This window comes from Artibeus jamaicensis, unplaced genomic scaffold (assembly GCF_021234435.1).
Source record: "Artibeus jamaicensis isolate MK-2021 breed Jamaican fruit bat unplaced genomic scaffold, CSHL_Jam_final contig_466, whole genome shotgun sequence".
In the NCBI taxonomy this organism is placed as follows: Eukaryota; Metazoa; Chordata; class Mammalia; order Chiroptera; family Phyllostomidae; genus Artibeus; species Artibeus jamaicensis.
In genome coordinates this window covers 5,961,673-5,986,754 of record NW_026521844.1, presented here as the reverse complement: position 1 = coordinate 5,986,754, position 25,082 = coordinate 5,961,673, and positions in this window count along the sequence as shown.

The window sequence follows — 25,082 nt, the reverse complement described above, 5'->3', positions numbered from 1 at the left end:
TCAGATGACCTCAGACTCTGGAAATTTTGTTTGGGTTTTATACAGTCACAATTGCATCATAGTACAAAATTAATATTAGTGTCTACTACACAGTACTCTAATGAAGCCTCAATAAAATAACCCATGTAGGTTACTTTAGCCCATGGTTTGGCACATATTTCCTATGCACTAAATGTTAAATTTAGAAGCAGCTGTGGCAATAGTGGTATTCATACTGGTAGTTGTAGTAGTAGTGGTGGAGATGGAAGGTGTATTTGTTATTGTGTTAAAAGTAATGAGATACTAACGACGAATATAGAAAATTGTGAAATGTACTGCCTCACAGGAATCACATATTTTTGTTGTCTTCCTTTGCAAACTTGGAATTATTCTAAAACTTTCTTTCCAATATTCAATTTCAAAATAGACAGCCATAAATGAAGGAACAGGGAATCCTTATTAAAGAAAATGGTAAAGCTTAGCACTGTCACCATAGCAATGATTTTTTGCTGGAGTAAGTAGATTTGCATATCAGCCCAATAATTACTAAATATGAACATTACCTAACAAAAGAAACCATTACAAATAATATTGATTAAATAGGAATTTTCATTACTATTTAAGTTTAAATACTGAAATAAAAATCAATTCTGTATTATATAACTACTAAAATTATATATAAAATTATTATGTATTCTATCTTAACATGCATATCTGTATTTAATTACTATTTCAGTATTAGTTCATGAAAAATAAGTGATAAATAAATTTATTTAATAACAAATAATAATTTTAGTATAGAAAATTCTCCTGTCAAATAAAACTCTTGACAAAGAAACCTATCTCTTCAGAAGCAAAAATTCCATATGCACTAGTTGGATACATTTTGCTTCTCTTGTTAAAGTTCATTTTCCAGAAAGCTCGAACCTCTCCCATATGTCACTGCCATTTAAATTGAATAATAAAATGTTAATTCATACTTTATAATTTCATTTCAAAGATTTTTTTCTCCCACCCACAAAGAATTTGACATTGATGTGAATGGTCATTGTAAAAGACCCTTCAAAGAATCATACAAAAATTTTTTTCAGGCTTTTCACTATGATTTCCAGATGAAATTATTTGCATTCACATTAGGCATCCTTGCTAGAATGCATAGATCAGTGTCTCAGATCTTTCAAAGGCCATCAGAAAATCTCCTTTTGTGGAATGTGTCTGGAGAAGGCCCGTAAATAAACAGCAGTGCCTAGAGTAAGAGGTTGTTCAATAATGTCAGGCAATTCCCTTGAGTCTTGCCCTCTGTCATATTATTTTCTGCTAATGTTGACACAAATGGAATGGATTTTCTGTTCCTATTCATCTATATAGTATTATCACGTGGGACAGCTGATAGCTATATCAACATGATAATTTAAGTTTGAACATTTTAACCGGGAGTGGGGGTGGATTTCTCCAAACTTTCACAAAGGTTAGAAAAAGTATATTTTGCTCTGTGAAAAAAACATAAAGTCTCTGTGTTTAAAATTGCAGCTATTGCTTTTTGAGTTTAAAAACAGCATTGCTTATCAAGGATTGGATTCTACATTGTAGATCCATTTTTAAGTACAGACATTAGCCTACAAATAAATAATCAGAACTTTGAAAAATATTTATTATAAGCATAAATATTTGAGTACATGTATTTATGAGAGCAGGAAGTCTTCAGCTTATGGATATAACTTGAGATTTAATGATAATTTACATATAATTAATTACCAGAGAAATATGAAAAATCAAATACAACATCACAAACAAACATTACCAAACGTTTTGACAAATTACAAAATAAAACACTTAAAATGACTATTCTCATAAAGAATGGAGAGGTATTTTGTTCCAGTGGAAAACTGTGTTTATGGAATCATGCAGATTTGAAACTGGAGGCAAATATGATGGGCATCTATTCTAATGCTGTCATTTTACATAAGAAAGGAAATAAATGTCAGAGGAAAAAATGAACTGCCCTTTCAAAATAAAATTATTATTTTTTATTTTACCCACAAAACAACCATAATGAAAAGCAGAAATTGCATTCCTTATGTTTGGAGATATCTGTTAAAACTTATATTAAAAATAACTTTAATGTTTCTACCTATTTAACTTCCTTTTAAAAGATGCATACAAAAATAAAAGTTCTAACATTCACATACTTCCAGACAACCTTTCAAATTTCATAAGTACATTAATGTATGAATTACATTCCATCTAGCTTTTCCTTTAATAACATTTTTTCCATTGCTCATACAGGACATATTTTCTTTTAGCCTCTATATGATCATTTTGATTTAAATCCTCAGCTTTCTTGGACTGACTGATTCTGATAAACTATTTCTATTTCATCATATTCTGTTTGGCTCTGATGATTCGTAGTAATTCTGTAGCCTTTGCTACATCACCACCTCTTAGGTCTGTGTAATGAGGTATGCAGTGAATTCATATTTTTTTCCTCATGGTTCAATCCTAAAGTATAATTTGAGAAGTGAGATTGGTATTTTATTACTTAGGAAACCAACAGAAATCACCTTAACAGCACACTGCTTTCTAAACCATCAGCTGTAACATGAAAATTTGAGGTTAATTGTCCTTCTATGTAATTAGAACTCCTTCTCCTTTAATAACAGACCAATTACTTAAAAATATGAGTATGTATACTTAGATATTTTTTCATTAGACCATGTAACTGAACCCAGGACACTATTGTATATTCAAGATTAAAATTATAATTGACCTAAGTTTATCTGATTGGATCATATGATCATATTTACAAACGCCATATATTAAAACTTGATCAATCCAACCCTTATCTTCTCTAATACTATCAACAGAGATTTTGCTAGTATAATTGGCAGACCACTGTTAAGCAAAACAGTGTTCTAACTGAACATTTTTCTAACACAAGGAAATATAAAAAAAACAATCCATCTTCAAAACAGACATTGTAAAGCATTTATGGCACTGACATGGAAGACCAGCAAAGTTTTGATACAATATACTTTATATTAAAGTATAAAAATCATTCAATCAATTTTCAGACTCTGATGAAATGTTCAATTGAGTTCTGGACAACACTAAAGGCAGAGACATACCATATAACGCATTTGTCTTAAGACCACTCATATAGTAATGTCAACTATCTAGAACACAGTTAAGAAGGAAAAAGGAAACACTTAATACCTGGGTGTTTAACATGTACCACAACTTTAAAAATATATTGCATTTAAACTTTACAAGAATTACTTGAGATAGACATAGTTGTAGAAGATAACAGGTATTAAATATTTTTCCATAAACATAAAAATGGTGTAAAGACACAGAGTTAGGTAGTCTGACTCCAAAATCTGTATTTAACTTCTATAATGTTTAAGTATAGGTAAATATAATCTACATATCATAGCCTCTACTTAACCTCTTCATGTAAGAAAAAACAACCTTTAAGTATATATATATGCATTACACAAACATATATATACATATATGTGTGTATATATACATGCATACATACACACACACACATACACACACATATATATATATATATATATATATATATATATATATATATATACACATACATATACACCAAGAGGCCAGAATAAAGTTACAAATTCTTGGCACTCAGAAGGTTGTCATTTCACTTGGGAGCTCTGAATCTGCCTGACTTTGTTGACTCGTTCACACCCTCTCCCCATTTACAATGTGTATTTTTGCCATACAACCAAGTTTAACTTGCAATTTCTTAAACATAATATAAAATGGTTTCTAACTATTGCACAGGTTATGTTTCTTACCTTTCCAAGACTTATCAGAGTAAAAAAGTTATGTCCCCTGATCTAAAGTACACATCGAAAACAACCCATGTAGAATTATAGTTCTAAGAGGTGATCAAATAAATGGGAGGGGATTGGTGAGGAAAATAAATGAACCACTTGGGCCATTTTTTCAAATTTAACATGAACAGTAGATTCACTTTTTTTCTGTGTCAAGGTGATATAATACTATCCACCATCTTTAAATATGTCTCAGAGATCCATAGAGTCCCTGCCATTCTGTGAATGTGAGTGTCCCTCAAAAACACATATATTAAAGCCCTAAACCCTTATGTGATGGTATTTGCAGGTAGGGCCTTTGGGCCTGATTAGACTGATGCCATGAGAGTGAGGTCCTCATGATGGGATTAGTGTCCTTATAAGAAAAGGATGTGAAACCACAGCTCTCTAACTCTTCTCTATGTGAGGACACAGTGAGAAGGTTGCTTGTCTGCAAGCCAAGAAGAAGGTTCTTACCAGGAACTGAATAGAATCGATCCTTAACTTTCAACTTTCCAGTCTCCAGAACTGTGAGAAGTAAATGTCTGTTTAAGTCAGCCAGTCTATGGCATAGTGTTACATAGTATTATAGCAGCCTGCAATAGACACAATTGTTTCTTGCCCCCCACCTCTGCCCGTGACACCAAATTTAAATGTTGAAGCCCTAATCCCTCATTATTTAGTATTTGGAGATGGGTCCTATAGAGGTAATTAGGATTACATTGGGCCAGAGTGCGAGGCCCTGTAATGGGAATATATGTTCTTATTAAAAAAGGAAGTGACAGGTGTCTCACTCTTTCTCTTTCTATAGGCATTCATAAACCAAGAAGAGGCCACATGAGAATGGAATGAGAAAGAAGGCCGTCTGCAAACAGGAAGAGGGTTTTCACCAGACACCTACTCTGCAGTACCTCGCAGCCTGTAAAATTGTGGGAGATAAATGTTTGTTGTTTAAGGCCCCTAGTTTATGGTATTTTGTTACAGCAGCTTGAGCTGACAAGGACAGTGCCCTACCTCACTACTAATTATTAAATTTGCAAAGGTCAACAAAATGTGTTCTCTGTTTAATAGAATGTAATTATTTTCAGTGGTTGTTTCCACTTTCAGACAAATTCTAGATTTTCTCTAGGTTTACAGTTCCCTTGCCTACTTCCCCAAATCACAGAATACTGATAGGCAAATACATCATTTGCTTTTGTCCAGCTATCTGTGGGGCTCTGAGCTAACATTTGCTTTCAGTGAAAGTACCCAGACCCATTTGATGAAAATTTAGCAGCCAAAACAAAAATTGATCAAAGCTATTTTTTATGATGTTGGGTAATTCTTGATTTCTCTCTTTCAAAGCCTACATCAAAACTATAAACAAATTCAGTAGAGTTCATCCTCAACATATCTGCACTATCCAGCCATCAACACCTCCACTTTGCCACTGTTCTTCAAAGCGCCATCATCTTTCACCTGGTTTATCACAATAGTTTCCTAACAGCTCCTGTGATTCTCTTCTTGTCTTGCCCCCTCCTGGTTTATGTTTAATATAGCAGCAACCAGGTAAGTGTTCTTTTCAACACATAAATTAGATCATTATCCCTCTGTGGGAAACCCTTCAATATTTCCTATCCTACTTAGAGTATAAAAGCTAAAATCACTAAGACTCTTACATGCCCAGAACGCCAGTTACTTCAATGACCTCAATCCTTCTTCTCCTTCCATACTTGCACCAACCACTTTGAGTTCCTTTTTGTTTCTAGAACACATCAACCATATTCTTTTCTCAGGGGCTTTAGACTTGTGCTTCTGTCCTGAAAAGTCTTTCTATGAATAGCTGTGTGATTCCTACCCTGTATTCTTCAAATATTATCTTCTTGGTGGAGTAGAGCAATTTCTTACTGCCTTATTCAAATTTACAGATGACTCCTCTACCTCCCCCACCCCCCACATACATGCACTCTGTAGGTTTCTACATTTGACAGATCCTGGCTGAATGCACCTATTGACAACAACCTCATTTCTATCCCTGCATTTGCCATGTAACTTTGCTGACATCACCCAGTCTTCTGCTGTCTTGCATACCTCCACCTACCTAAATCCTTCTGCACAAGTGTCCTATCTAGGTTTCACACATTCATGCATGAGGTCAAACAAATATGTATCTGTTCTTACATCATATTTAATCCCTATTTCTGGACAGCAGGTGTCTGTTCTTTATATTCTTCAAGTTGGTTTTGTATTTATAATGCTAGTTTGCCTAATATTTAAATTCCTTTGTCTTTTCCTATGCAATTTGTCCCCTAGATTAAATTATTCCACCTTTCTTTTGATATTTTAGATAAGAAAGGAAATAGAACTATCACATGCTCAAGACTTAGTTTCTCTGTTTAACTATTTGATCACCAGGCTTCAGTCTAGAGATGCTAATCTTTTTTCTCCAGAGCATTTCCTCTCCAGCTCCTGGTAACTCCTCATTTGTTTGCACTATGTGTCCCCAAAACTAAAATAGTTCATCACCACCAAACCAATATTATAAGATATAATAAAGGGTTTTCTTTAAGAAGGAAAAAATATGAATAATAAAATGGCAATACATAAATATTTATCAACAAGTATTTTAAATGCAAATGGATTAAATGTTTTAGACTGAAGACATACAGTGACTAAATAGATAACAAAAAAGACCCATTCATAAGCTATCTATAGGAGACTCACTTCAAGACACACATGGACTGAAAGCAAAGAGATTGAGAAAACATACTTCATGAAAATGGAAATGAAAAAACAGAGCTGGAATAACAATACTTATACAAGACAAAAAAGACTTCAAAACAAAGGTTATAACAAGAGGCAATGAAGTGGAATTGCAATACCCAGCAATTCCACTTCTGGGTATTTATCTGAAGAAATCCAAAACACTAAATCTAAAAGATATATACATCCATATGTTCATTGTAGCATTACTTACAATAGCCAAGATGTGGTAGCAGCCTGTGTTCATCACTAGATGAGTGAATAAAGAAGGGGTATATGCAATGAAATATGACTCAGCCATGAAAAGAAATGAAATCGTGCCACCTGCAACAACATGGATGAACACAGAGGGTATTGTACTGAGTAAAATCAGTAAGACAAAGAACGACCAATGCCATATGATTTTACTTATATGTGGAATTTAAAAAGCAAAATAACTAAACAAGCAGACCAGAAATTGACTCAATAGATACAGAGAACATTTTCACAGTTTCCAGATGCAAGGAGATTAGAAATGGGTGGGTGAGAAATGTGGAGGTAGTAAGAAGTAGAAGGTGGTAGTTATAGAATAGTCACAAGATGTAAAGTATATCATAGAGAATATGGTTATAATATTGTAATAACCATGTATGGTGTCAGACAGGTACTAGGTTTATCAGGCTGATCATGTCATAAGTCACAGAAATGCCCGTCACTGGGCTATACACCTGAAACTAATATAATCTTGTATGTCAACTATAATTTAAAAATCTAGAATTTATTATGTATTTTGACAAAAATATCAATAAGAAGGATTCTATTACTTAGGGATTTTGTGCAATATGAAAACAAAAAATTACATGCCTCCATTGATTATATTTAAGCACAATTAGGTAAGGGATTAATGTTCCTTTCATTGTTGCTTTTCCAGGGCCTAGAACATCACCTGGAATAAAGTATTGGTCCAAAAAATACTTGCAGAAAAATAAGTTTCAGTGGAGGGCATAAAAAATAGGCTTTGTTTCTTTGATAAATTAAAGCAGAGTAGACTGTAAAAAAGTCAAAATTGGTAATATGGTAGGATTTTAAAAAGCTTAATACATATTATAATACTATTTATATTACAAAACACAAATAGGAATTTAACTTGTAGTAATGAAGTGAAAATATTTAAAATGCAATCATAGTTTCCCTTTACTAATACAGAATTGTAAAATATTATAAAGTTTAAAAGTTCTTCAAATAGCCCTAGCTGGTGTGGCTCAGTGGATTGAACTCCAAAAGGGTTTGCAGGTGCGATTCCCAGATCATGGCACATGCCAGGGGTGCAGGCCGGGTCCCCAGGAGGGGGTACACATTAGGCAACCACATATTGCTGTTTCCTTCTCTCTTTCTCCTTCCCTTCCCCCCTCTCTAGAAATAAGTACAAATCTTTCTAAAAAGTTCTGCAGATAAACACAAAAGTGCTACTTGTTAATACCCATTACAAAAGTGACATCGTGAAAAGAATCAATCAATAGATATTCTTTTAGTTAATTCTGAATTTTACATGCAAAATAGATTTAAGTAGGCAGGCTTCCTTATATCCTTCTTTGGATCTGAGAAATATGTGTTCACATTTTGAATGTTACAAAGATATTCACTATGGAATACTTGAGCTTTAATCTATAGCAGCCAGGGGACGACTGATATAGGAAGATGACAAAAAACATGCTTTCTGTCTGGCATATATTATGTGGTGTTATATGTGTATGGCTGTTAACAAAACAGTTCTTTCATTGATTGGTGGATAAAAAAATTACTTTGCCTTAGCTAATATTAAAAGATGCACAACATCTCATTCTAAGTATCCAAGAAATATACATTTTTTGATAAATTCTATATGATAGAATGAATAAATATGCTAGTTTATGAAATTATGCCAGTGACCCCAATTTAAATGTTTTATGTTTCTTACAATTGGGAAGAGAGAAGAGAGGCAGAATAATTTGGCCCATGAGTGGAAGTTCACCTTTGTTAAGCAGTATCACTAAGAAAAGCATGGCCGGTAGCAATAGAAAGCATGTATTTTTTATTTAGAAATAAGGGCTTTTATTTCCCATAATTAAAAGTTAAAGAATGGCAAAGCTAGTTGGGAACTTTTTTTTTTTGTAAATGCCTATATTTTACAAAGCAGGAAAGTGAATTAAGGGATGTGTCCCAAAACAAGGCAGGTATTGACGCAATTTTTTTTTTAGCAGTGATATGTCCACTGCAATACCTGATTCAGCCATTCCAACAGCTGCCCTTTTAAGTTGTTAAGGTTATCATTTGATATATTCATAAATTATAATGCACATAAAGTGAGAATTGCACTTTTACTGAGGGGGGAAATTTCAACTGAATCAGTGACTTGTATATTCACTAATGTCATTTAGCATTTTTAAAGTCTATTTATTTGTCAAAAGAGCATAGGCACAAGCCCTGGTAGGAGGACTGTTTAACAAGTACACAAATATAATTTCCCACTCGCTTCTACAACAATTTTAAATGTTTTTATCACATGTAGGTAAATACTATGAAGGTGAGGTGATGGTATTTTGGTTTTGAACTTTATTTTCATAAATAATATAGACAAATATTAAGTCTGGTAAAAGATGATTTGTTTTTGAAATAATAATAGTGAAATTTCTACTTGATAAGATATGCCAAGTTGGAAAGAAACTACTGAAGTTTTAAGGTATTAAGGAATACTTTAAAATGTTTAAGACAGTTAACTATTCTGTCTAATCACCTGCATGAATACAAAGAAAAAATAGAAAACAAACTCCTACAACAATATACCTTATTTTTATAATATGTTAGTTTTCAAGAAATAAACCAGTCAATATTGAATAACTGAATAATAGTAGAATAAATATGAACAAAAGAAGGACAGAATGTTACCACCTAGGAATGTTTATGATTTCATTATGATATACACAGAAAACTTTCTAAGTTTAAGATTAACTTGAAAATGTAACTTGGAGACACTCTTCCTTTTGCCTAGTTTTATATCTAATTTATATTCTCAAAGATAAAAAGGATTATACCTAGGCTTTGCGTGAATACAAATCCTGGCAGAATAAATTGGTATTTTGCTGCTCAGAACCTGGTTGGAAGCTTATGTATTGAAACGGCGCTCCAGGCAGCTGTGCCCCATTGATGGAATTAGTAAGTCGATCTACCCCTATGACTTGAGGAAACCATAAAGAACATCTATGAATGATGGCAGGCAATGAAGGGAAAAATGTATATAGTGTCAGGTGGCTGAATACAGGAACAAGATATATGGTAATGACAGTGTCACAGACAATCGCAGGTAAGAAAAATAATTATTTAAAATGATAGTCAAAGTAGAAATATACACATTCAGCCATTGCAATTTACTTTCCTTGATTGAAAAGAGAAAAATCTTTCATCTTAAAGATAATGTTTAGATCAAATTTGACAGCTTGAAAAATGAGCATTTCATATAATAATTCTAGATGTCTTGATGGAATATATATTTGCCACTGATGGAATGACCATACTTTGAGAATATAATTCTCTAGTATATAATGTCCCTGATGTTAAAGAAGAAAGAGTTAATTATTCCTTAATAGTAATCATGGGAGTAGTAGTAGCCAATGAGTAGGTTAGTGTAAGCATGTAACTATTTTTCTAAGCTCGCAATAACTTCAAATATTTTTAATTTCTGTGACAAGAAACTATAACCAACTTCTACCTTCATATTATTGCTCTCCTATATACAACATATCATTCTATCATTTACTCTTCACTTGGCAGTAATCCATTTAATAAAAATACCATTAATAAAAGTTCATATTTTTATCTGCATACTGTAATATAATCAGCAATTTTAAAAACTGAGATTTTGTAGAACTTGTTTATAACCATCCAGATTCCTCAAAAAATATTTATACTTTAAAAGATTCAGATATAGCCCTGGCTGGTGTGGCTCAGTGGATTGAGTGCCGGCTTGCAAACCAAAGAGTCTTCGCCAATTTGATCCCTAGATCATGGCATATGCCTGGGTTGCAGGTCAAGTTCCCAGTAAGGGGCACTCAATAGAAACACACTGATGTTTCTCTCTGTTTCTTCCTCATTCTAAAAATAAATAAATAATAAATCTTTTTTAAACGATTAACATATGATGTAAAATATGTTTCAAAATTATTATTGAGATTTCAAAGATATGAACATTTCATAACACAGGCACCTTCAAAACTTGCAGTGATTTAGCCGTATAACAGTTAATTGAATGAGGAGTTTTAATAATTAAATATAATACTATAAGTTGGTTCTTAGGGTTAAGATTTAAGGCCTTAAAAATTCAAATGAAACAAGCAAATTTAGAGTTTGCTTGTGTAGAAATTGGTTTCTTTTGGAGTCATGCACCCAAATCATCCATTGATCTTCAGCAGGAACGCACATTTTCCTAAACTGGGTAAGGTCCATTCAGCCCATTTTCTAAACAGTCAAATCTGAGGTGCTTCAAAGAGCATTCATCAAACAGTTATAAGGGTTCAGAAATAAGCGATATTTTTTGGTCTCGCCGACCTTACAGAAAACAACTGGGTACTTTTGCTGGATAACAAAGAAAAAGTAGCTTATATTTTGTACGTATATGGTAGGTAAATTAAAATGAACTTTACCACCTGTGGGTGGACATCTGGGAGTGGGCATAAAGTGTGGTCACCTCTGTTTTTCATGTTAATATATACCCAAATAGCATCTACTACACAGAGGAACTAAACTACCAAAGAGAATGACTTGGCCAGTTGATATCGGGACTGTCACTGGCCACCACAGTGCTGGCACATAGCGTGTATAGATAAAGGGATTGTAGTATGATGGATGGAGGCTATGCATGAGCTGACCAACATGACACGTTTATTAAAGCTGATCCAGCAATGCTGCTGACAAGGCCCAACTGCTGTTCAGTTCCCAATAGGGCACCGTCCCTCAGAGAAACCACATGGCCATTAGTGGGAAGTCGATTACAGTGGGAGAGAATACATTCCAGTAGGAGATATCTCATCAAATGTGGCTCTTCACTTTTTCCCTAATCATCTTTAAGCTAGTGGTACTGTCCCAGGACTTACCAAACGTTTCATCTACCCACACAAACTCCTATATCATATTACGTCAGAACAGGGTCCTACTTTACAGCAAAGAGGTGTGGGAGCAGGCCACAAAACACGGGGTCGCATACCGTACCATACCATCCAGAAGCTGCAGGCTTGAGAGCGCTTTAGAACAGCCTGCAAAAGACAGGATTCAAGCGCCAGACTGAAAAAAAAAAAACCATACTGAAAAGGATGAGGAACCATATTCTCAGAAGTAGTGTACGTTTAGAATCAGAGACATTTACCTGAATCTATGTTTCCAAAAGGTAAAATACATGAGTCATGGAACCAAGGAATTCAACCCCAAAGTGGAAACACTATGATTACTCCCATGACCCTCTTTCAAAGTCATGCCTTCTTTTCTATCAAATCTGTACCCTGATATTGTAAATGTTCTCATGCCTAGAAAGGGAACAATTTCACCCAGGGACATAGTAAGCACCTAAATGTTAAAAGCGATGAGTGTCACCTGGGAACTCTAGATTCCTTTTGCTAAGGGACTACCTGGCAAAAATGTAATCCTCCATCTGGGGACATAACTGACCTTAACCATCAAAATATTAAACCTGTTATAACATGCAGGGGCAGGGAGAATGGTGCTCAGCATCTAGCTGATCCATCAGAGTGCCGCCATGATACCCCAATCCCAAATAGAAAAGTGCAGGGACCTCACCCTGAACAGAGCAGTGACCTGGGATTCAGACTCTCTGGTATGTAGGTCTTTGTCCTGCCATGGGACAACAGTAAATTCTTTCTGAGCTGCTGGCAAAGCATGAGGGGAATCTAGAATGAGTAGTGAAGTAGGAAGAACGTAACTATCAGTTTTAGACCCAAGAGAAACTTCAGCACTGGGGGCTATAGTTCATTCCTCTATCCTTCCTTTTCTAATTTTCTCCATGAAGACAGCCCCTCAGATACCTTGAAATATCTGCTCCAAAAATTTATACTAAAAAAGAACAGAGAGAAGAAGAAGGGCTAAAATTTGGCTGACAATGTAATGTGCTCACTATACATATGCCCCTTCTTTGAAGGACTTTTTGTTTTCCCTCCTAGGAATGCTATCAGAAGATTCTTTTCAGCTGTTAAACCCCTCAGGAATTAGTTAATATCCTAGATCCACTTCACCTAAGGTCATGCACTTTGCTAGGGTGACACGAATCAAATGATTGATGGCTGCAGAGGTTATAAAGTTCTTTCTGGTTATTTGCTCCTTTCTCCTAGATTCAACAAACAGCACGCTTGTGAACAGCATACCTCAGTAAGCATCGTGCACACCATATTCTGACTCAGAGCCTGCCTCTCAGGAAACTAGGTTACCATACTGCATGGTGACCATATCACATGTTACTTTAGGTTAATTGAAGTGTTTTCTGATGATTGCAATCCAAGAGTTCTGCCCATCTGACTCAACAGTCACTCCTTGTATTTATCCTTATCTCTTTTCTTTCTGTTCCCATCCTTTTTCCCCTTTTTTCTTTCCATGTTGCCCTTAGTATTTTTCTTTATTTTATCAACAACCAATCTTCCTTCATTCAGTATTCTGCCTTTTTTCTCCTTCTTTACTTTTTCCTTTTCATATATCCAGTTTTACAGAAACAAGTGTACATGTACAGATTTTACAATGCCCTAACATATTATGCCATAAATTGCTGAGACACCTATTTTGCTTGCTTCAAAATTCCCTGTTCCAAAGCACTGTGTCTTCTACATTACATTTTACATATTGAAATTTCATGTCTTTGAAAATAACTTAGATGTTGTCAGCTGGTTAACAGCAGGGAATGTATCAAACACTCCAGTGAAGAAACAATACAGAATCTTTTTTCACTGAATTCTTCATTGTGCTTTGTTTATATATTTCTTTTTGTCTTTTTCAATGCCTAACTGCAATACCAGTTAAAATCTGAGCAGTGCCTCTGAAGTTTAAAATGCAAAAAGCGGTCCTCCCTTTTTACAGGTTTTCCATGATAATACTGAGAATGAGTCACTCATCCTGAAAGTGGCCTTCTAAATTACTGTGAAATAGCCATGGATGCTATTACACACACTTACAGATGTGATTTAAATTCTCTGGAACTCCTCTGCACTTTGAATGAGAATTAGCAGCTTTGAAAGATTTACCTCCACATTGAAAAATGATCAAAGCAAGCGGAAAAATGAACTTGAGGTTATTCTTCAGAATTGAGCTCTCTAATGCTTTTCATGACAAACAGCAGCCTCCAAAATGCTTCAGTCTCTTGCAAATTGTCTACATTATAGGTAATTTGATTGTGTTAATCAATACCTGTTAATAAAGTTTTTTGTATAAGTAAACCATCATTCTTTGACTATTAGAATCCTGTTTTTTTTTCAATGAAATCTCAAAAGAGGAATCAGTCATATTTTAATTAGTGCCTGGCAGAGTTCCTCCTCAATGGAGTTTCGACCGTGTAAAGGAAGCTGGCTTCCGCCAATGCACAGGGGGCTTCCTCCAGGTATAATCAGAATCACAGGATCAAACACACGCCATTTTAAAGAGACTTCATAAACATCATCATTTTACGTTTCTTCTTTCTGGCCTATCCCCTCAGCCTCATGGAGTCCCAGGGAGCCCTGCCACCACCGTTATTTGCTCAGCTAGTGAGGTTGCTGGGAACAATGGCAAAGAATAGGGATAAAGGTTCAAAGTGTGCCTCAGAGTTGCAGGCAGCTGTGGAAGGAACACGTGTCTCCACAAAACTGTCACTTAGGGCCCTGTGGGAGAATCTGAAAGGAAGTCTTGAGTCGGAGAAAATAACATGGTGTTTGAGCAGAACTGCAAGACAAATCTAATAAGTAAAGTCATCCTGGTTTAAAAGGTGGTTCTTAGCACTGACTGCTAGAAACACTCAAGAGAAAAATAATATGTATATATATATATATATATATATACACACACACACATATATAGACAAATATTCATATATATATGTATTTGCTATTAGAACTCAGAAGCTATAATTCTGAGTGGTAGGAACCAATAATTGCAGACATCTTTATAATCTGACCCTCCACCTTGTTTTATCTTCCCGGCACCTTGTTTCTATCTGGCGGCAGCACCAAGCCCTCCCTTAACTGTTAAGGAGTAGTTACATTTACACAGTCCTAAAATTACATTCGGCCCTTAGCAGGCAACCACGAGGCTGATGCGGCCCCTGGTAAAAATGTGTTTGACATTCCTGTTCTATATCATCACTGAATTCTAGGTTTTTAAATTTTATTTACTCCATAGAATACTCTAATAATTGTTATTTTGCATTACTTATCAGAAAAATTCATGTCATTATATTAATAAAATAATTATATAAATGTTTCATACCTATATAGTAGTATATTAGAAGAAATGAAGTTCTGTATTAAATTTTAGTCCTGTCAGGAAGCAGTGCTGGCAATTCTTTACCGATAAAAACATATGCACTCTGTCCTAGATTTCTGGTCTACAAAACTGTCCTAAAATTCTGTAACTGGTAATTCTCATTTTCTTCTTAGTTAATCTTGCTTTTATATTAATTTGTAATTTGCCTGTTATCTATTCCACCATGTGTTTGCTGGGTATTCTTAATCCCAATGTTCCTTCTTTTATTCCTCCAGAACACATGTTGTAGACCGCTCTGCCTTATTCATTCACGCATGTCCATGGCACCGGGGGGACTGGTGAAGTAGTCACCCCCACACACTTACCTACACTCCTAGAGCATTTGCTATGATCTGCAGTTATGTCATTTTACAGGTGATGACACTGTGAACTACTCAGTCCTGCAAACCATCTGTTCCTTGATTCTCTTTTTACCTGTTTTTTGCATTGGCTGCTTAAATGTTTTGGTTTTCCAGAATCTTGTTTTTGTATTCTATTCTTAATCTATGTCAAAGTTGTCTTATACTAATGAGTTCAAGTACCCTAAAATAGCTCCCATCTCAGTATCTTCCCTCCAAACTTTGTCCTTTTGTTTGTTCTACATATAATTTTGAATTAACTTTTGTGTGTTTCTATAGAAAGTTGAAAGTGTTTGTTGATTTACACAACAAAAATTTTTGAGTATTTACTATGTTTGCTAATATCATAGTGAATTATAATCATTTTATTTCTATGTCTCTTTTCTCTATTAGTCTTGAAATCCCTAGGGGGGGAAGATAACATTATAGTAGTTTATTTTTTGTTGTTGTTGTTTTTAATTCTAATGACATGAATCTTTTAAATTACATTTTTTTTACATTTTTTAAAAAAATTTTATTTAGTTATTTTTCAAGTACAGTTTTTTGTCTATTTCTCCCATGCCAGCCCAACCCGCCCTGTGCTCCCCACCTCCCTCCCATTTCCACCCCCCTTAGTTCTCGTCCCTGTGTCCTTCCTATTTGTTCCTCCAAATCTCTCCCTTTTCCCTTAAATTCTCTTCCCTCTCCCCTCTGGTCACTGCCCACTTGTTCTCTATTTCAGTGTCTTTGTTTTTATTCTGTTTGCTTGTTTGTTTTGTTATTTAGCTTCCTGTTAAAGGTGAGATCATATGGTATTTGTCTTTCAACACCTGGCCTATTTCACTCAGCATAATGCTTTCCAGTTCCATTCATGTTGTTGCAAAGGGTAGTAGCTCCTTCTTTCTCTCTGCAGCATAGAATTTCATTGTGTATATGTACCACAATTTTTGGATCCATTCATTTACTGATGGGCACCTAGGTTGCTTCCAACTCTTGGCTATTGTAAATTGTGCTGCTATGAACATTGTGGTGCATAGGTTCTTAGATATTGATGTTTTAGGATTCTTAGGATATAATCCTAGCAGTGGAATTGTTGGGTCAAAAGGCAGGTCGATTTTTATTTTTCAGAGAAAATTCCATACTGTTTTTCATAATGGTTGTACCAGTCTGCAATCCCACCAACAGTGAACCAAGGACCCCTTTTCCCCACAACCTCTCCAACATTTGTTGTTTTGTTTATAATAGCCATCTTGACTGGTGTAAAGTGGTATCTCATTGTGGTTTTAATTTGCATCCATCTTTTAATTTACCCTGGGGCCAGAGCCCCAGGACCTGGACCCTTTGTTCCCCTAGATCACCCCTGCATTCCTTTTGGAGTACATAGTGCCTATTTAAAGGGTGTATAAAATTGGTGGTCTGGGAGGTAAACTGGGTAGGGGTCCTTTTTCTGTCCTACTACTGCCCAGCACTACTTTTTGTAAATAAATTTCTATTTTAGCAAGTTGGGTTTGTTTTCATTGTTTTTGGCCTCTCAGCTCCTTCAGTACTTGGGGTCTACTTTGCATACATGGCTCTATCATGAAACAGTGATTAAAGGAACAGAAGAAAAAATAGTATGGATAAAGACAGAAAATTACTGTGGTCTTGAAATTACAGGAAAAAATCCTAAACACAAGGTTTTAAAGAACATTAGTTTGCTATCAGGTAGTATAACTCTTCCAACTTTGTTCCTTTTTGTCAGAGTGCTGTGGCTATGGGGGGTCTTTTGTGGATCCATATAAATTTTTGGAATGTCTGTTCAGTTCTGTGAAATATGCTATTGGTTATCACGATAAAAATTTTGTTGAATCTATAGATTACTTTGGGTAGTATGGACATTTTAATGATGTTAATTCTTTCTATCCAGGCACACAGTATATGCTTCCATTTATTTGTATCTTCTTATTTTTTTCTTTAGTGTCTTACAATTTTCCAAGTAGAAATTTTTTACATCCTTGGTTAAATTTATTCCTAGATATTTTTTCATGTAATTGTAAATGGGATAGTTTTCTTAGTTTCCCTTTCTAATAATTCATTAGGTGTATAAAAATTCAACTGATTTTTGGATATTTATTTTGTATCCTGCCACTTCACTGAATTCATTTATCAGTTCTAGAATTTTTTTGGTGAAATCTTTAGGGTTCTTTATATACAGTATTATGTCATCTATGAATAAATGACAGTTTTCCTTCTTCTTTTTCCAAATTGGATGCCTTTTATCTTTTGTTCTTATCAAATTGCTGCACCTAGAACTTCGAGTACTATGTTGAATTAAAGTGAAGAAAGTCGATATCCCTAACTTAGTCCTGATCTTAAGGAAAACACTGGTAGTTTTTGCTAGTGGGTATAATGTTACCTATGGATTTGTCATACTACTATACTGAGGAATCATGTAGTAACTATCCTATAAGGCCACAATAATCAAAACAGCATGGTACTGGTATAAAACAAACATATAGGTCAATGGAACAAAATAGGGCCCCAGAAATAGACCCACATTTTTTGTCAAATAATATTTGATTAAGTAGGCAAAGACATATGATGGGGTAAAGATATACATTCAATAAAAGGTGTTGAAAATTGGAAAGATACATGCCAAAAAATAAAACCAGGCCAAAGTGATTGAAAACTTAAAAGTCAGACTTGAACCCATAAAATTTCTAGAAAAAATAAAATAGGCAGTAAAATCTTGGACATTGTGTGTAACAGGATTTTTATGCATTTGGTCAAGAAAGAAAAACAAAAAAGGTGAGACTACATCAAACTATAAAGTTTTTGCATGGCAAAGAAAACCATCAACAAAATGAAAAGACAATCCACTGAATGAGAGAACATATTCCTCAGCTACGATAAGGAGTTAACATATCAAATTTAAAAAGAACTCAATCAATTCAACACCAAAATAATGAACAACCCAATTAAAAAAATAGACAAAAGACCTGAATATATGCTTCTCCAAAGAGGACATACAGATGGTCGATAGACATTTGAAAAGATGCTCAATGTTACTGATCTTCAGAGAAATACAAATTAAAATTACAGTGAGATCTTATCTTACACCTGCCAGAATAGCTATCATCAATAAATATACAAATGACAAATGCTGTCAAAGATAATGGAGAAAGGGAAACCTTTGTGCACTGTGATGGGGATGCAGATTGGTGCAGCCACTGTGGAAAACAGTATAGAATTTCCTCAAAAACTTACAAATGGAACTGCCTTGTAACCTTACAATTCCATTTATGGGAATATACCCAAAGAAACCTGAAGCACTGATTCAAAGGAACACATGCATCCCTATTTCCATTGCAGCACTATGTACAATAGGCATGATGTAGAAACAGCTCAAGTGACCATGAGTAGACAAGTAGATTAAAAAGCTGTGGGACAGCCCTGGCTGGTGTAGCTCAGAGGATTGAGCACGTGCCTGCGAACCAAAGGGTTGCAGTTTGATTCCTAGTCAGGGCACATGCCTGGGTTGCAGGCTAGTTCACAGCAGGGGATGCACAAGAGGCAACCATACAATGATATTTCTCTCCTTCTCTCCTTCCATTCCCCTCTAAAGATAAATAAATAAAATCTTTTTAAAAAAAGTTGTGGTACATTTTCACATGGAATACCACTCAGCCATAAAAAAGAAGAAAATCTTATACTTTGCAACAGCATGGATGGACCTGAAGAGCATTATACTAACTAAAATAAGCTAATCCATTAAAAGACATGTACCATATGATTTTACTCATAAATGCAATCTAATAAACAAAATAAAGTAATAAACAAAAGAGAAACAGACTCATAGAGAACAGACTGACAGCTATAAGAGGGGAAGGTGAGTGAGGGGGCTGGATGAAAAAGGTAAGGGGCTTAATCAAGGAATAAAACATCCTCATGGATGCAGACCACAATATGGTGACGACTACCATAGGGAAAGGGATGTAGAGGATGTAGAAGAGGGTACAGAGTGGGGGGTAAACAGTGATGGGAAACTTGAGTTGGGGTGGTAAACACACAAAACAATGTACAAATGATGTTTTGTAGAATTGTACACCGGAAACCTATATGATTTTATTAACCAATGTCACCAAAATATTTCAATAAAGGAAAAGTAAATAAAAGAAATAAAGCTAATGAAAGGGAATTAATTCTAAAGTATGGTAAAGCATATATTTTTAAAAGAAAATAAATAATAAATAAAAGAGTTGTCTTAAAGAATACTAGCATAGCCTAAAGCATTAATTTTGTATATCATTTTAAAGCATATTAGTACCATTTGAAAGACATAATTTTTTTTTACTTTTGACTAATGAAACAAAATGAATGTGTTTATTTACATAGACCCTGTTGGGTTCCAGAGATAGTTTGATATATAAGACACTAGAATATAAAGATATGAGAGATTATTTTTATCAGTTGTGTCATAATGAATCAATCATTGCTGTTATGACATGTTTTGAAACTTCTTCGAATATTAAGTTGATTTTTATTCCTTTGGATATAATTAATTACCAAGTAAAATTTTTAAATTTCTTAAAACTTACTTTTATTTTTAAAAATTAGCTTCCTCAAAAAATAGTTTTCACCCTGGCTGGTGTAGCTCGGTGGATTGAGCACAGGCCTGCAAACCAGAGGATCACAATTAGATTCCCAGTCAGGGCACAAGCCTGGGTTGCAAGCCAGTTCCCAGCAGGGGACACACGAGAGGCAACCATACATTGACATTTCTCTCCCTCTCTCATTCCCTTCCCCTCTAAAGATAAATAAATGAAATCTTTAAAAAATAGTTTTTATTTGTAAAGTGAAAGAACTTCATAACATAAGCAGAACTTCATTACATTAGGAGAAAAATGTTGTGCATTAGGATAGTGCCTTTTGTGCTTCTGTTGATCTCAGTTATAATTAGGAGATATCTCTATAGCACCTTCAGGATGAATGTAGCCAATTTTTTTGTAAGTTCATAGATGACAAATTGATGCCTATATGACATTATGGATCATGAACCAGCAGGAAACACGATGTTGTTTTTTTTTAACTAGTTGTAGGTCACAGTGAAATTCCTCAGTACAAAATATTTACATGGCCTTATTTGATACACTACTTTAGGTTTTAGCATAAAATCTTTTTACATTGACTTCCTATGTGTAGGATGCTGTTTGAAATTAAATCCTGAGGTATAACTGGATTCAGCCATTTGAGAAGCATGACCCTGTCAGTGAAAAAGGACAGCTCCGCACAACTTTAAAGGTATGTTCTTTATTCGTTTGTTTGGAAAAATATACAGTGTATTTATTTTTGTTAGTTTTTTTTCTTTTTTATTTATTTTATTGGGGTGACACTGGCAATACAATTATATAGGTTTCGGCATAGAATTCTGTATTATATTATCTGTATTTTTAATTCCATAGTTCTCTGAATTAAGATTAACATAGTTGACTAGATTAGAATATGTCTCTCTGTATATATGTTAAACATAACTATATATTGAAATAAATAACACACATTCTTTTTCAGACTCACTTTAAAGCCCAAATTTTTTTTAGAAGACAGTCTGAGTTTGGAATTTTATAATTTTTTTACTTATTTTTATTGTTGTTGAGTTACAGTTGTCCCAAATTTTTCCCTATTAATCTTCCCTGCCCTACCTGCCTCCCACATTCCATCCTCCCCCACCATGTTGTCCTTGCCCATGGGTCCTTTGCACATGTTCCTTGACCTGATCCTTCCCCTTTTTTCTGCTGTTATAGCCCTACTACTCCCCTTTAGTCACTGTCAGTTCGTTCTTTATTTCCACATCTCTGTTTCTATTTTGTTTGTTGTAGACCACTCTACCTGGTTCTAGGAATTGTAACTCTACCCCCTGTGGCTAAAGATGAATCAGTGACCTCTGGAATGTGAGCTACAGGAGACAAAGTTTGTCTCCGGTAGCAAATGCTGCCTCAGTTTCCTCTCTGCCCCCAAATCATGGTAGGAAGTCCTTGACTGGTAAGACCCCTCACAGCAGGGGGCAACCTAAGCCAGACTTGATCACTTGGGAGGCCATCATGGAAGGACTCGGGGGGGCTGTGACAAAGAGGGAGCAATGGACTCTTGCCCTCCGTCTTTGAAATAGCCCGAGTCCCCATGTTTCCTGGAAGAAGTACTTCCTGGCTCTAATCCCTGTAACCCTAAATACCTGATAGGGAGGGGTGCAGCTCCTTACTTTGCTAGAGCGTGTCCAGGGGAAAAATCTAGCAATACAAAGACTTCCTGATAAACCTGTGAAATCTGCTCTACTAAGAGTGCTTTCATTCATATGTTAAGGGTTTGAGCAGGAAACCCTAAAACTCTGTTCCTGACAGACCCTGACTCACACTAAGCCCTCAGATTTCTTTGAAATGTTATCTACTGTTTGGTCCTTGCAGCTCTATATTCCTGTGTATTACAACCCCCAAAAAGCACCCTTGGAGGAAGGGGCTCAACACCTTTTTCCCCTGAGAAACTGGCCACTGCTCAAGGCCTTTTTCCCTTGGGAAACTGGCCATCTCTCCTCCCTAAGCAGATCACATCATATCTCAGTCCTGTTTACTCTCATCTGTGGCAGAGAGACTTGGAAGGAAAGTCGCCCCCACATTTGTTCACTTGTTTGTTTTGTTGATGAGGTTCCACTTATAGGTCAGATCATATGGTACCTGTCTTTTATTGTCTGGTTTACTTCATTTAGCATAATGCTTTCCAGTGCCATCCATGCCATTGCAAAGTGTAGAAGTTCCTTCTTTCTTTCTGCTGCATAGTATTCCACTGTGTAAATGTACCAGTTTTTTTTTTTAATCCACTCATTTACTGATGGATACTTAGGCTGTTTCCAGCACTTGGCTGTTACAAATAATGTTGCTATGAACACTGGGGTGCACAGGTTTTTTTGAATTGATGTTTCAGGATTCTTAGGATATAATCCCAGCAGTGGAATTGCTGGGTCAAAGGGCAGTTCCATTTTTAGTTTTTTAAGAAAACTCCACACTGTTTTCCACAGTAGCTACACCAATCCGCATTCCCACCAACAGTGTACTGGAGTTTCCTTTTCTCCACAACCTCGCCAGCATTTGAAGTTTTACAATTTTGATGGCATGAAGCAGCTGTGGGCATTTCAGCTTCAGACAGTCTGATAGACATTAACAAGCAAAGACAAATGGTGAATCTACTATGGACAGATGCCACAATAGGTGTGCAGGCACCTTTTGGACAATTCTAGTGTTACATGTCATAGACTCTAATGTCTATCAAACATAGTAGAAGAAAAAAAAGAAGAGGAAGGGAGAAAAATTCTTAGTTTATCTAATGACATTTCAAAGCAATGAGAAACTATTGAAATAACTGATTTTCCTAAATGTAACTGAAACTTTTTAAAAATTTTAACAGAATGGGGCTTGAATTAGACAAAACAACTTTACTTTTCACTTATTTCACCTTAGTTTGTGGTTTGTTCGTTTCACATCTCCCATTAGAAGAGGTTTAAATAGAAATTTGTTCAGAATATAAAGTACTCAAAGGGAGTAAATTTTAGTATATATCTTTACATTGCAGGAGATATAGCTTGAAGCTAACAATAACAAATTCAAAAAGGTAACCTCACTTATAAGTAGAACTTTAAAAGTTTTGGAAAATGGTGCTTCATAAGAAACAATAAAAATTCATATTGTTAACAATAGAAATATTGTTAACATCCTGTGAGTTATAGGATAGCTTCATGAGATTTGATTTCCTTATATCTCAGTAATTTAAAATAAATCATAGTTCACACTCATCTGCTTTAGAAAATTTTCACAAACGTGTGCCTTTTCTATTTCCCATAAGTGCATAAAGTAGATTTAAACCTGTCAGAAACAGTGAAATAAGAGAACTATGTGTGGTTAATGATCCTTCATATAAAATGGGCAGCAGCATCTTCAGCAAAAATTTTATCCTCACAAAAAAATTACTATTTCAAACTGTAACCCAGGCAACCATAACAGCTAACAAAAAACTGGTGGTAATATCCAAAATGGTGTATCATCTCACATTCTAACCTTTATCTGGAACACACCGATCATCGGTAACTTTATAGACACCACTTTCAAAATTGTCACATAGCTAAACTATCAGTGTGATTTGTGGGTCTCTATTTTATGACAAAAGCAAAAAAAAAACATACATGGCACACATGCTCGTTAATTAGCTGCCCTTTTCGGTGAATACTGACATTTTTTTATTAAGAACTTAGAAGCACAGGACAGCATGTAGAAATACAAGCCTCACAATTCAAATGGAAGTGATTCTAATAAAATTAGAACAGAAAGCCACATACAGCCATTTAAACTAGTCAGACACATGTAAAAAATAACCTATAGAAAATGGTAGAATATTATTTATGACTTAAGTTCCTGGAGTGGGATTGTACAGTAATTTAATAAATTATTTTTTTTTACTATATTGTTTCAATAATTCTCAAGGAGGAAGACACCAGAAAAACTAATATAACTTCTTCAATTAATTGGTTTGGTTTTGTCAATCAACTCACCCAGATTGTTTAATTAGCTTTCTATGCTTCATTTTATACCATGTGTACACATGCTGTGAGAAGGAGGGAAAGAACTGACTCCTAATTAACTATGAAGAAGGTACATGGATTTATATGTCGACATATTGGCAGGCATAGAAATTAGATACTGATATATAGTGTGTAAGATTTACCGCCTGTAACTCAAGCTCACCTGGTGATAGAAATTTAATTGCATAAATTTTTTTAGACAACAAAGTTTAAATGCAATGTCTGCATTTGAAGGAACATTACAATAGGGAGAAAGGGAAAATGTAGAAACAAATTCTTGCAGTAGACAGGAGGTACTCTGGCTGTGAAAGAGTAAAAAACATAGAGACTCCCTGAAAAAAATTAATATAAGAAAATCTTTTTTTCTAAGTTTTCCTAGAAAAAAAAGGAAAGATGCTCTAGATGCTCCAGATTGAGCAACTAGAAATAGGATGATTTACAAAGGCCTAAAGTCATTCAGACTTTAGCAAATTTACACAGCTCATGCTTAGAAATAGTTCACATGTATACTATTCATGTTGTATTGAGTTGTTGCATAAGACAAAGGGATTTATTATAATGGAAAATTACGTTTAATGTTCAAAGAGCCAAATTATATTTAGGTAAAAAATGAGTAATATTTAAATGAAAATATAATCTAAATATGGTTAAGTTTTTTAAGTTGGTGATAATATCAAAAGTACAAAAAGTATACCAAATACATTTATTGTATTGGCAGTATTTAAAATCATCTGTGTGTTTTAAATTTGCTCTTAATTTCCATAGATAAATATATACACTAAGCAATAACAGATGACACTTAGCATAATTGAGTGTTCAGGAAAATAAAATGAATGCCTTTATTACTCATAATGTATTCACCCAAATGTTTTCATTAGCTTACTAATGTAAGATTAATAAGGAGAATAACTGAATTGTGCTGGCCGCCAAAACAATGAACTGTAAGCTAATGATGAAATCCCCCTTTCACTTAGCTTCTTCTGCACAGGTTTTGTGTTAGATTCTTATTTATAGATCACACACAAAACACACACACACATACACACACAATTTGCAATACTTCAAGGATTAATTAAA